Source organism: Triticum aestivum, chromosome 6A (assembly GCF_018294505.1).
Source record: "Triticum aestivum cultivar Chinese Spring chromosome 6A, IWGSC CS RefSeq v2.1, whole genome shotgun sequence".
Lineage (NCBI taxonomy): Eukaryota > Viridiplantae > Streptophyta > Magnoliopsida > Poales > Poaceae > Triticum > Triticum aestivum.
The window spans coordinates 66,999,858-67,014,875 of NC_057809.1; positions in this window are offsets into that span (position 1 = coordinate 66,999,858).

Sequence of the window (15,018 nt, forward strand, 5' to 3'; positions counted from 1 at the left end):
GAGTAGTTCACCCTCGGGGCTGAGGGTATGTACCAGTAGCTATGTGTTTAATCTCTCTCTCTCTCTCTCGTGTTTTTGAGGTGGTACGGTCTTGATGTATCATGAGCTTTGCTATTATAGTTGAATCTTATGATGTTTCTCCCCCTCTACTCTCTTGTGATGAATTGAGTTTTCCCTTTGAAGTTATCTTATCGGATTGAGTCTTTAAGGATTTGAGAACACTTATGTATGTCTTGCATGTGCTTATCTGTGGTGACAATGGGATATCACGTGATCCACTTGATGTATGTTTTGGTGATCAACTTGCGAGTTTCGTGACCTCGTGAACTTATGCATAGGGGTTGGCACACGTTTTCGTCTTGACTCTCCGGTAGAAACTTTGGGGCACTCTTTGAAGTTCTTTGTGTTGGTTGAATAGATGAATCTGAGATTGTGTGATGCATATCGCATAATCATACCCATGGATACTTGAGGTGACATTGGTGAAGGAAATATGCCCTAGAGGCAATAATAATGTTATTATTTTATTTCCTTATATCATGATAAATGTTTATTATTCATGCTAGAATTGTATTATCCGGAAACATAATACTTGTGTGAATACATAGACAAACTAAACGTCACTAGTATGCCTCTACTTAACTAGCTCATTAATCAAAGATGGTTATGTTTCCTAACCATAGACATGTGTTGTCATTTGATTAACAGGATCACATTATTAGGAGAATGATGTGATTGACATGACCCATTCCATTAGCTTAGCACCCGATCGTTTAGTATGTTGCTATTGCTTTCTTCATGACTTATACATGTTCCTATGACTATGAGATTATGCAACTCCCGTTTGCCGGAGGAACACTTTGTGTGCTACCAAACGTCACAGCGTAACTGGGTGATTATAAAGGAGCTCTACAGGTGTCTCCAAAGGTAAATGTTGGGTTGGCGTATTTCGAGATTAGGATTTGTCACTCCGATTGTCGGAGAGGTATCTCTGGGCCCTCTCGGTAATGCACATCACATAAGCCTTGCAAGCATTGCAACTAATGAGTTAGTTGCGAGATGATGTATTACGAAACGAGTAAAGAGACTTGCCGGTAACGAGATTGAACTAGGTATTGAGATACCGACGATCGAATCTCGGGCAAGTAACATACCGATGACAAAGGGAACAACGTATGTTGTTATGCGGTCTGACCGATAAAGATCTTTGTAGAATATGTAGGAGCCAATATGAGCATCCAGGTTCCTCTATTGGTTATTGACAGGAGACATGTCTTGGTCATGTCTACATTGTTCTCGAACCCGTAGGGTCCGCACGCTTAAGGTTTCGATGACAGTTATATTATGAGTTTTGATGTACCGAAGTTAGTTTGGAGTCCCGGATGTGATCACGGACATAACGAGGAGTCTCGAAATGGTCGAGACATAAAGATTGATATATTGGACAGCTATATTCGGAGACCAGAAGTGTTCCGGGTGATTTCAGAGAAAATCGGAGTACCGGAGGGTTACCGGAACCCCCCCCCCTCCGGGAGAAGTAATGGGCCATATGGGCCTTAGTGTAGAAAGAGAAGGGCAGCCAGGGTGGGCCGCGCGCCTCCTCCCCGTGGTCCAAATTGGACTAGGAGAGGGGGGGCGGCGCCCCCCTTTCCTTCTCCCTCCCCACTTCCTTCCCCCTCCTAGTAGGAGTCCTACTACTAGGAGGACTCCTCCTTGGCGCGCCTATAGGGCCGGCCGGCCTCCTCCCCTTGCTCCTTTATATACGGGGGCAGGGGCACCCCTAGACACACAAGTTGATCTTCGTGATCGTTCTCTTAGCCGTGTGCGGTGCCCCCTTCCACCATAATCCTCGATAATATTGTAGCGGTGCTTAGGCGAAGCGCTGCAACGGTAGAACATCAAGATCGTCACCATGCCGTCGTTCTGACGGAACTCTTCCCCGACACTTTGCTGGATCGGAGTCCGGGGATCGTCATCGAGCTGAACGTGTGCTAGAACTCGGAGGTGCCGTAGTTTTGGTGCTTGATCGGTCAGCCGTCAAGACGTACGACTACATCAACCGCGTTGTCATAACGCTTCCGCTGTCGGTCTACAAGGGTACGTAGATCACACTCTCCCCTCTCGTTGCTATGCATCACCATGATCTTGCGTGTGCGTAGGAAATTTTTTGAAATTACTATGTTCCCCAACAATTGGAGTATCTAGGTGACATTAGGGTTTTGGTTGATTTGTGTCTTAAGGTGTTACTCTAGTACGAACTCTATGATAGATTGAACGGAAAGAATAGCTTCATGTTATTTTACTATGGACTCTTGAATAGATCGATCAGAAAGGATAACTTTGAGGTGGTTTCATACCCTACCATAATCTCTTCGTTTGTTCTCCGCTATTAGGGACTTTGGAGTGACTCTTTGTTGCATGTTGAGGGATAGTTATATGATCCAATTATGTTATTATTGTTGAGAGAACTTGCACTAGTGAAAGTATGAACCCTAGGCCTTGTTTCCATGCATTGCAATACCATTTTCGCTCACTTTTATCATTAGTTACCTTGCTGTTTTTATATTTTCAGATTACAAAAACCTTTATCTACCATCCATATTGCACTTGTATCACCCTATTCACTGAACTAGTGCATCTATACAATTTACCATTGTATTGGGTGTGTTGGGGACACAAGAGACTCTTTGTTATTTGGTTGCAGGGTTGCTTGAGAGATACCATCTTCATCCTACGCCTCCCACGGATTGATAAACCTTAGGTCATCCACTTGAGGGAAATTTGCTACTGTCCTACAAACCTCTGCACTTGGAGGCCCAATAACGTCTACAAGAAGAAGGTTGTGTAGTAGACATCAAGCTCTTTTCTGGCACCATTGCCAGGGAGGTTAGCGCTTGAAGGTATATCTTTAGATCTTGCAATCGAATCTTTTTTTGTTTCTTGTTTTAGCACTAGTTTAGTTCATAAAAGAAAACTACAAAAAAATGGAGTTGAGTTTGCCTCATACGCTTCATCCTTTTTAATATCTTTCGTGAGAATGATGGAAAGGAAAATTGTGCTCAAATGCTAGAAGAAGAAGTCTATAAAATGTTTGGCACTAAATCTTTGAATGATGAGCATGATTGCAATGTTGTTAGTATGAACTTCTTGAATATCCATAGTACTAATGATGATTGCACTAGTCATGATGAAAATGTCTCTTATAAGCAAGTCAACTTTTGTGGAATATATAGAGCCTGCAAGTACACACCAATTAGGGAAAATAGATTTTGCAAGAGGCATAAGTATTTGGAAACTAAATGGTTGCAAGAAAGGCTAGATGTTTGTGCTGAAAATTTAAAATTTCTTCACCATACTTGTGAACTTTGTAATGAACATGGTCATCTAAATCTCCGATGCAAATTGTTCCATGATCATATCATGTCCAAAAATTGTGATGATTTGATTTCCCTTGCACATCATAATGAACTTAGTTTGGTTTTGGGTTATGAAGAAATGAAACGTATAACTAAGCATATTCCAGAATATAGCCTTGAGAAATTCCTCGATGTTGATCTAGAAGAAATTTTTATGTATTGTGCGGTGAATTGCATTGAAAATACTTATATTGCCAATTACATAAAGAAAAGAAAACAAATAGAGGATGAAGAGAATACTAATGAAAGGGAAGAGGCTTCCCAATATCCTCCTATTATTTCTTATGATGAATTAGGTAACGAGGAGGAGCCTTCTATTCAACCAATCTCATCAATAAGGAGCTCCAAAAGGAGGATTGAACCCACACATAATGTGAAGAAGAAAAAGAAAAGACGGAGAAGTAAAGGTGAAAAGGTATCCCTCCCAAGTGATGTTGCCCCTATTACTCATTGTGATGATGATAATTGCTATACTATTGGTGATATCCATACTATTAATGATGAGAGTGATTATGCTTATGATATGAAAAGGCCCAAGCTTGGGGATGCTATGTTTGATGAGAATGACATGTTTGAGAATGTATTTGCTGCAATTAATGTTTGTCCCAAGCTTGGGGATGCTACATTTGATGAAGATGATATTTTCAGTCTCCCAAGTTTTGATGAGCAAATTTATTATGATGATAGCATGCCTCCTATTTATGATGGTTATATTGATGAAAGTGGGTTTGGAAGAGTGTCAACTTTAGGAAGTAATGATCCCACTATTTTGTAGGATATTGAATCTTATTTTGACAATTATGAAAGTAGATTTGGAGAGGTCATGACTTTATTTAGTAATGATTCCACTATCTTGGAAGAGGTTTCAATTGATTATGATGAGAACAAAGTTGCTACTTATGATGATTATTGTGATGACACGTATGCTATAAAAAGTAGTGATGATTATATTAAAACTTGTCATGATTATGATTATCCTTTTTCTGAACCTTACTCTTTTAATGTGGAAACAATTTATAGTATTCGAGTTTCTTATGATACTCCCACTATTCCGAATGAGAAGAATCTTGCTTATGTGGAGTAGTAAATTTTCTATGCTTGTAGATCATGAAAGAATGCTTTAGATCCTGATTATATTGTTGAATTCATTCATAATTCTACTGAAAATTACTATGAGGGAGGAACATATGCTTGTAGGAATTGCAATAATATCAAGTTTCCTCTCTATGTGCTTAAAGTTTTGAAGTTATGCTTGTTTTGCCCTCCTATGCTAGTTGATTATGGTTCCCACAAGTTGTTTGCTCACAAAATCCCTATGCATAGGAAGTGGGTTAGACTTAAATATGCTAGTCATATTCTTCATGATGCTCTCTTTATGTTACAATTCTTATCTTTTATGTGAGCATCATTGAAATCATCGTGCCTAGCTAGGGGCGTTAAACGATAGCGCTTGTTGGGAGGCAACCCAATTTTATTTTTGTTCCTTGTTTTTTGCTCCTGTTTAGTAATAAATAATTCATCTAGCCTCTGTTTAGATGTGGTTTTATGTTTTAATTAGTGTTTGTGCCAAGTAGAACCTTTGGGAAGACTTGGGTGAAGTCTTTGTGATCTTGCTGTAAAAAACAGAAACTTTAGCACTCATGAGATTAGCTGCCATTTTTTACTGGAGAGTGCGATTAAGTTGATTCTTTTTGCAGATGATTAATAGACAAATTCCTCACGTACAGAAATTTATTTTAGAATTTTTGGGGTTCCGGAAGTATTCGAAACCTACAGATTACTACAGACTGTTCTATTTTTTATAGATTCTGTTTTTCGTGTGTTGTTTGCTTATTTTGATGAATCTATGAGTAGTATCGGATGGTATGAACCATAGATAAGTTGGAATACAGTATATATTACATCAATATGAATTTAGAATGAGTTCACAACAGTACCTAAGTGGTTATCTATTTTCTTATACTAACGAAGCTTACGAGTCTTCTGTTAAGTTTTGTGTTGTGAAGTTTTCAAGTATTGGGTAAAGATTCGATGTACTATGGAATAATGAGTGGGAACAGCATAAGCTTGGGGATGCCCAAGGCACCCCAAGGTAATATTAAAGTAAAACCAAGAGCCTAAGCTTAGGTATGCCCCGGAAGGCATCCCCTCTTTCGTCTTCGTTCATCGGTAACTTTACTTGGAGCTGTATTTTTATTCATCACATGATATGTGTTTTGCTTGGAGCGTCATTTTATTTTATTTTGTTTTGCTTGCTGTTTGAATAAAATACCAAGATATGAAATTATTAAATGTTAGAGAGTCTTCACATAGTTGCATAATTATTCGACTACTCATTGATCTTCACTTATATCTTTTGGAGTAGTTTGTCATTTGCTCTAGTGCTTCACTTATATCTTTTTAGAGCACGGCGGTGGTTTTATTTTGAAGAAATTTTTGAACTCTCATGCTTCACTTATATTATTTTGAGAGTCTTTTAGAACAGCATGGTAGTTTTCTTTGGTTATGAATTTAGTCCTAATATGATAGGCATCCAAGAGGGATATAATAAAAACTTTCATATAGAGTGCATTGAATACTATGAGAAGTTTGATACTTGATGATTTTTTTGAGATATGAAGATGGTGATATTAGAGTCATGCTAGTTGAGTAGTTGTGAATTTGAGAGATACTTGTGTTAAAGTTTGTGATTTCCGTAGCATGCACGTATGGTGAACCGTTATGTGATGAAGTCAGAGCATGATTTATTTATTGATTGTCTTCCTTATGAGTGGCGGTCGGGGACGAGCGATGGTCTTTTCCTACCAATCTATCCCCCTAGGAGCATGTGCGTAGTACTTTGTTTTGATAACTAATAGATTTTTGCAATAAGTATGTGAGTTCTTTATGACTAATGTTGAGTCCATGGATTATACGCACTCTCAACCTTCCACCATCGCTAGCCTCTCTAGTACCGCGCAACTTTCGCCGGTACCATAACTCCCACCATTTATCTTCCTCAAAACAGCCGCCATACCTACCTATTATGGCATTTTCATAGCCACTCCGAGATATATTTCCATGCAACTTTCCACCGTTCCGTTTATTATGACACGCTTCATCATTGTCATATTGCTTTGCATGATCATGTAGTTGACATCGTATTTGTGGCAAAGCCACCGATCATAATTCTTTCATACATGTCACTCTTGATTCATTGCACATCCCGGTACACCGCCGGAGGCATTCATATAGAGTCATATTTTGTTCTAAGTATCGAGTTGTAATTCTTGAGTTATAAGTAAATAAAAGTGTGATGGTCATAATTATGAGAGCATTGTCCCATGTGAGGAAAGGATGATGGAGACTATGATTCCCCCACAAGTTGGGATGAGACTCCGGACGAAAAAAAGTGGCCAAAAGAAAAAAAAGGCCCAAAAAACAAAAAAAATGAGAGAAAAAAGAGAGAAGGGGCAACGCTACTATCCTTTTACCACACTTGTGCTTCAAAGTAGCACCATGATCTTCATGATAGAGAGTCTCCTATGTTGTCACTTTCATATACTAGTGGGAATCTTTCATTATAGAACTTGTCTTGTATATTCCAATGATGGGCTTCCTCAAAATGCCCTAGGTCTTCGTGAGCAAGCGAGTTGGATGCACACCCACTTAGTTTATTTTTGAGCTTTCATACACTTATAGCTCTAATGCATCCGTTGCATGGCAATCCCTACTCACTCACATTGATATCTATTGATGGGCATCTCCATAGCCTGTTGATACGCCTAGTTGATGTGAGACTATCTTCTCCTTTTTGTCTTCTCCACAACCACCATTCTATTCCACCTATAGTGCTATGTCCATGGATCACGCTCATGTATTGCGTGAAAGTTGAAAAAGTTTGAGAATATCAAAAGTATGAAACAATTGCTTGGCTTGTCATCGGGGTTGTGCATGATTTAAATATTTTGTGTGATGAAGATAGAGCATAGCCAGACTATATGATTTTGTAGGGATAGCTTTCTTTTGCCATGTTATTTTCAGAAGAAATAATTGCTTGGTTAGTATGCTTGAAGTATTATTATTTTTATGTCAATATTAAACTTTTGTCTTGAATCGTATGGATCTGAATATTCTTGCCACAATAAAGAGAATTACATGGATAAATATGTTAGGTAGCATTCCACATCAAAAATTTTGTTTTTATCATTTACCTACTCGAGGACGAGCAGGAATTAAGCTTGGGGATGCTTGATACGTCTCCAACATATCTATAATTTTTTATTGTTCCATGCTATTATATTATCAACCTTGGATGTTTTATATGCATTACTATGCTATTTTATATGATTTTTGGGACTAACCTATTAACCTAGAGCCTAGTGCCAGTTTCTGTTTTTTCTTGTTTTTAAGTATCGCAGAAAAGGAAAATCAAATGGAGTCCAATTGACCTGAAACTTCACGGAGATCATTTTTGGACCAGAATAAGCCCACGGAGTACCGGAGGTGGGCCAAAAGAGCCCCGAGGCCACCACGAGGGTGCGGGCATGCCCTACCCCCTGGGCGGGCCCCCCTGCCTCGTGGGCCCCTCGTGGCTCCCCTGACTGACTTCTTTCGCCTATATATGTCCATATACCCTAAAAACATCGGCGAGCACAATAGATTGGGAGTTCCGCCGCCAAAGGCCTCCGTAGCCACCGAAAACCAATCTAGACCCGTTCTGGCACCCTACCGGAGGGGGGAATCCCTCTCCGGTGGCCATTGATGACCCACAAGTATAGGGGATCTATCGTAGCCTTTTCGATAAGTAAGAGTGTCGAACCCAACGAGGAGCAGAAGGAAATGATAAGCAGTTTTCAGTAAGGTATTCTATGCAAGCACTGAAATTATCGGTAACAGATAGTTTTGTGATAAGATAATTTATAACGAGTAATGAGTAATAAAAGTAAATAAGGTGCAGAAAGATGGCCCAATCCTTTTTGTAGCAAAGGACAAGCCTGGGCAAACTCTTATATGAAGTAAAGCGCTCCCGAGGACACATGGGAATTATCGTCAAGCTAGTTTTCATCACGATCATATGATTCGCGTTCGGTACTTTGATAATTTGATATGTGGGTGGACCAGTGCTTGGGTGTTTTCCTTACTTGGACAAGCATCCCACTTATGATTAACCCCCATTGCAAGCATCCGCAACTACAACAGAAGTATTAAGGTAAACCTAACCATAACATGAAACATATGGATCCAAATCAGCCCCTTACGAAGCAACGCATAAACTAGGGTTTAAGCTTCTGTCACTCTAGCAACCCATCATCTACTTATTACTTCCCAATGCCTCCCTCTAGGCCCAAACAATGGTGAAGTGTCATGTAGTCGACGTTCACATGACACCACTAGAGGGATGACAACATACATCTCATGAAAATATCGAACGAATACCAAATTCACATGACTACTAATAGTAAGACTTCTCCCATGTCCTCAGGAACAAACGTAACTACTCACAAAGAATATTCATGTTCAGAATCAGAGGGGTATTAATATGCATAATGGATCTGAACATATGATCTTCCACCAAGTAAACCAACTAGCATCAACTACAAGGAGTAATCAACACTACTAGCAACCCACAGGTACCAATTTGAGGTTTGGATACAAAGATTGGATACAAAAGATGAACTAGGGTTTGAGATAAGATGGTGCTGGTGAAGATGTTGATGGAGATTGACCCCCTCCCGCTGAGAGGATCGTTGGTGATGATTTCCCCCTCCCGGAGGGAAGTTTCCCCGGCAGAACAGCTCCGCCAGAGCCCTGGATTGGTTCTGCCAAGGTTTCGCCTCATGGCGGCGGAGTCTTGTCCCGAAAGCTTGCTTATGATTTTTTTCTCAGAAGAAAGACCACATATAGCAGAAGATGGCCATCGGAGGGCCACCAGGGAGCCCACGAGGCAGGGGCACGCCCAGGGGGTAGGGCGGGCCTCCCACCCTCGTGGCTGGTGGGTGGCCCCCCTCTGGTACTTCTTGTGCTTAGTATTTTTTTTATATTCTGGAAATAACTTCCGTGAAGTTTCAGGACTTTTGGAGATGTGCAGAATAGGTCTCTAATATTTGCTCCTTTTCCAGCCCAGAATCCCAGCTGCCGGCATTCCCCCTCTTCATGTAAGCCTTGTAAAATAAGAGAGAATAGGCATAAGTATTGTGACATAATGTGTAATAACAGCCCATAATGCAAGGTATAAGTGTTCTCCCCGAGTACGCACCATTGTGAAAGTTCTTCATGCTGAGACACCACGTGATGATCGGGTGTGATAAGCTCTACGTTCAAATACAACGAGTGCAAGACAGTTTTGCACACGCGGAACACTCGGGTTAAACTTGACGAGCCTAACATATGCAGATATGGCCTCGGAACACTTGAGACCAAAAGGTCGAGCGTGAATCATATAGTAGATATGATCAACATAGTGACGTTCACCATTGAAAACTACTCCATCTCACGTGATGATCGGGCATGGTTTAGTTGATTTGGATCACGTGATCATTTAGATGACTAGAGGGATGTCTATCTAAGTGGGAGTTCTTAAGTAATATGATTAATTGAACTTAAATTTATCATGAACTTAGTCCTGATAATATTTGCATATCTATGTTGTAGATCAATTTCTCGCGTATAGCTTCCCCGTTTTATTTATGATATGTTCCTAGAGAAAAATAAGTTGAAAGATGATAGTAGCAATGATGCGGATTGGATCCGTGATCTAAGGATTATCCTCGTTGCTGCATAGAAGAATTATGTCCTTGATGCACCACTAGGTGACAGACCTATTGCAGGAGCAGATGCAGACATTATCAACGTTCGGCAAAGCTCGGTATGATGACTACTTGATAGTTTAGTGCACCATGCTTTATGGCTTAGAACCGGGACTTAAAAAACGTTTTGAACGCCATGGAACATATAAGATGTTCTAAGAGTTGAAATTGGTATTTCATACTCATGCCCGTGTCGAGAGGTATGAGACCTCTGACAAGCACTTTGCCTACAAGATGGAGGAGAATAGCTCAGCTAGTGAGCATGTGCTCGAAATGTCTAAGTACTACAATCACTTGAATCAAGTGGGAGTTAATCTTCCAGATAAGATAGTGATTGACAGAGTTCTCTAGTCACTATCACCAAGTTACTAGAACTTCGTGATGAACTATAATATGCAAGAGATAACGGAAACGATTCCCAAGCTCTTCGTGATGCTGAAATCGACGAAGGTAGAAATCATGAAAAGCATCAAGTGTTGATGGTTGACAAGACCACTAGTTTTAAGAAAAGGGCAAAGGGAAGAAGGGGAACTTCAAGAAGAACGGCAAGCAAGTTTCTGCTCAAGTGAAGAAGCCCAAGTCTACACCTAAGCCTGAGACTAAGTGCTTCTACTGCAAAGGGACTGGTCACTGGAAGCAGAACTGCCCCAAGTATTTGGCGGATAAGAAGGATGGCAAAGTGAACAAAGGTATATTTGATATACATGTTATTGATGTGTACTTTACTAGTGTTTATAACAACCCCTCAGTATCATTATACTAGTTCAGTTGCTAAGATTAGTAACTCAAAACGGGAGTTGCAGAATGAACAGAGACTAGTTAAGGGTGAAGTGATGATGTGTGTTGAAAGTGGTTCCAAGATTGATATGATCATCTTCGCACACTCCCTATACTTTCGGGATTAGTGTTGAACCTAAATAAATGTTATTTGGTGTTTGCGTTGAGCATGAATATGAGTTGATCATGTTTATTGCAATACGGTTATTCATTTAAGTTAGAGAACAATTGTTATTCTGTTTACATGAATAAAACCTTCTATGGTTATACACCCAATGAAAATGGTTTGTTGAATCTCGATCGTAGTGATACACATATTCATAATATTGAAGCCAAAAGATGCGAAGTTAATAATGATAGTGCAACTTATTTGTGGCACTGCCGTTTAGGTCATATTGTTGTAAAGCGCATGAAGAAAAACCATGCTGATGGGCTATTAAAATCACTTGATTATGAATCAGTTGATGCTTGCGAACCATGCCTCATGGGCAAAGATGAATAAGACTCCATTCTCCAAAACAATGGAGCGAGCAAGTGACTTATTGGATATAATACATACTGATGTATGAGGTCCGATGAGTGTTGAGGCTCGCGGCGGGTATCATTATTTTCTGACCTTCACAGATGATTTGAGCAGATATGGGTATATCTACTTGAAGAAACATAAGTCTGAAACATTTGAAAAGTTCAAAGAATTTCAGAGTGAAGTGGAAAATCATCGTAACAAGAAAATAAAGTTTCTACGATCTGATCGCAGAGGCGAATATTTGAGTTAGGAGTTTGGTCTTCAATTAAAACAATGTGGAATAGTTTCACAAACTCATGCCACCTGGAACACCACAGCGTAATGGTGTGTCTGAACGTCATAATCGTACTTTATTTGATATAGTGCAATCTACCGATTTACCACTATCGTCTTGGGGTTATGCATTCAGCTGCATTCACATTAAAAGGGCACCATCTAAATCCGTTGAGACGACACCGTATGAACTGTGGTTTAGCAAGAAACCTAAGTTGTCGTTTCTTAAAGTTTGGGGTTGCGATGCTTAAGCTCAAACCCAAGTCGGAGAAGTGCGTCTTCATAGGATACCCAAAAGTAACTATTGGGTACACCTTCTATCACAGATCTGAAGGCAAGATATTTGTTGCTGAGAATGGATCCTTTCTAGAGAAGGAGTTTATCTCGAAAGAAGTGAGTGGGAGGACAGTAGAACTTGATGAGGTAACTGTACCTGCTCCCTTATTGGAAAGTAGTTCATCACAGAAATTTGTTTCTGTGACTCCTACACCAATTAGTGAGGAAGCTAATGATGATGATCATGTAACTTCAGATCAAGTTACTACCAAACCTCGTAGGTCAACCAGAGTGAGATCCGCACCAGAGTGTGATGTCTACTACACAACCTTCTTCTTGTATACGTTGTTGGGCCTCCAAGTGCAGAGGTTCATAGGATAGTAGCAAATTTCCATCAAGTGGATGACCTGAGGTTTATCAATCCGTAGGACGCGTAGGATGAAGATATTCTCTCTCAAGCAACCCTGCAACCAAATAACAAAGAGTCTCCTGTGTCCCCAACACACCCAATACAATGCTAAATTGTATAGGTGCACTAGTTCGGCCAATAGATGGTGATACAAGTGGTATATGGATAGTAGATAAAGGTATTTGTAATCTGAAATTATAAAAACAGCAAGGTAACTAATGATAAAAGTGAGCGTAAATGGTATTGCAATGCGTAGAAACAAGGCCTAGGGTTCATACTTTCGCTAGTGCAAGTTCCCTCAACAATAATAACATAATTGGATCATATAGCTATCCCTCAACATGCAACAAAGAGTCACTCCAAAGTCCTTAATAGCGGAGAACGAACGAAGAGATTATGGTAGGGTACGAAACCACCTCAAAGTTATTCTTTCCAATCAATCCGTTGGGCCATTCCTATAAGTGTCACAAACAGCCCTAGAGTTCGTACTAGAATAACACCTTAAGACACAAATCAACCAAAACCCTAATGTCACCTAGATACTCCAATGTCACCTCAAGTATCCGTGGGTATGATTATACGATATGCATCACACAATCTCAGATTCATCTATTCAACCAACACAAAGGACCTCAAAGAGTGCCCCAAAGTTCTACCGAAGAATCACGACAGAAACGTGTGCCAACCCCTATGCATAGGTTCATAGGCGGAACCCGCAAGTTGATCACCAAAACATACATCAAGTGAATCACGTGGTATCCCATTGTCACCACAGATACACACGGCAAGGCATACATCAAGTGTTCTCAAATCTTTAAAGACTCAATCCGATAAGATAACTTCAAAGGGGAAACTCAATCCATTACAAGAGAGTAGAGGGGGAAGAAACATCATAGGATCCAAATATAATAGCAAAGCTCGCGATACATCAAGATCGTGCTAAATCAAGAACACGAGAGAGAGATCAAACACATAGCTACTGGTACATACCCTCAGCCCCGAGGGAGTCCTCGTCATGGAGAGCACCGGGATGATGAAGATGGCCACCGGAGAGGGATTCCCCCTCCGGCAGGATGCTGGAATGGGTCTAAATTGGCTCTTGGTGGCTACGGAGGCTTCTAGCGGCGGAACTCCCGATCTATTGTGCTCTCGGATGTTTTTAGGGTATATGGAGATATATAGGCGAAAGAAGTACGTCAGGGGGGCCACGAGGGGCCCACGAGGGTGGAGGGCCCGCCCTAGGGGGGTGTGCGTGCCCCCTACCTCGTGGCCTCCTCGAAGGTCCCCTGACATGCACTCCAAGTCTTCTTGGCTTCTTTCCTTCCAAAAATGAGTTCCATGAAGTTTCAGGTCAATTGGACTCTGTTTGATTTTCCTTTTCTTTGAAACCCTAAAACAAAGTAAAAACAGAAACTGGCACTGGGCTCTGGGTTAATAGGTTAGTCCCAAAAATGATATAAAAGTGTATAATAAAGCCCATGAACATCCAAAACAAAAGATAATATAGCATGGAGAAATCAAAAATTATAGATACGTTGGAGACGTATCAAGCATCCCCAAGCTTAATTCCTACTCGTCCTCGAGTAGGTAAATGATAAAAATAGAATTTTTGATGCGGAGTGCTACTTGGCATAATTTCATTGTAATTCTTCTTAATTGTGGTATGAATATTCATATCTGAAAGATTCAAGACAAAAGTTCATATTGACATAAAAATGATAATACTTCAAGCATACTAACTAAGCAATTATGTCTTCTCAAAATAACATGGCCAAAGAAAGTTCATCCCTACAAAATCATATAGTTTAGTCATGTTTCATTTTCGCCACACAAGAATGCTCTCATCATGCACAACCCCGATGACAAGCCAAGCAATTGTTTCATACTTTAGTAATCTCAAACTCATAAACTTCCACGCAATACATGAGCGCGAGCCATGGATATAGCACTATGGGTGGAATAGAATATAATGAGGGGGTTATGTGGAGAAGACAAAAAGGAGAAAGTCTTACATCAACGAGGCTAATCAATGGGCTATGGAGATGCCCATCGATTGATGTTAATGCAAGGAGTAGGGATTGCCATGCAACGGATGCACTAGAGCTATAAATGTATGAAAGCTCAACATAAGAAACTTGTGGGTGTGCATCCAACTTGCTTGCTCACGAAGACCTAGGGCACTTGAGGAGGCCCATTGTTGGAATATACAGGCCAAGTTCTATAATGAAAAATTCTCACTAGTATATGAAAGTGATAACATGAGAGACTCTCTACTATGAAGATCATGGTGCTACTTTGAAGCACAGGTGTGGTAAAAGGATAGTAGCATCGCCCCTTCTCTCTTTTTCTCTCATTTTTTGGGCCTTTTCTCTTTTTTATGGCCTTTCTCTTTTTTGGGGGGCCTTCTCTTTTTTATGGCCTTTCTCCCTTTTTTTATTTATTCCTCACTTGGGACAATGCTCTAATAATGATGATCATCACACTTCTATTTATTTACAACTCAATGATTACAACTCGATACTAGAACAAAGATGACTCTATATGAATGCCTCC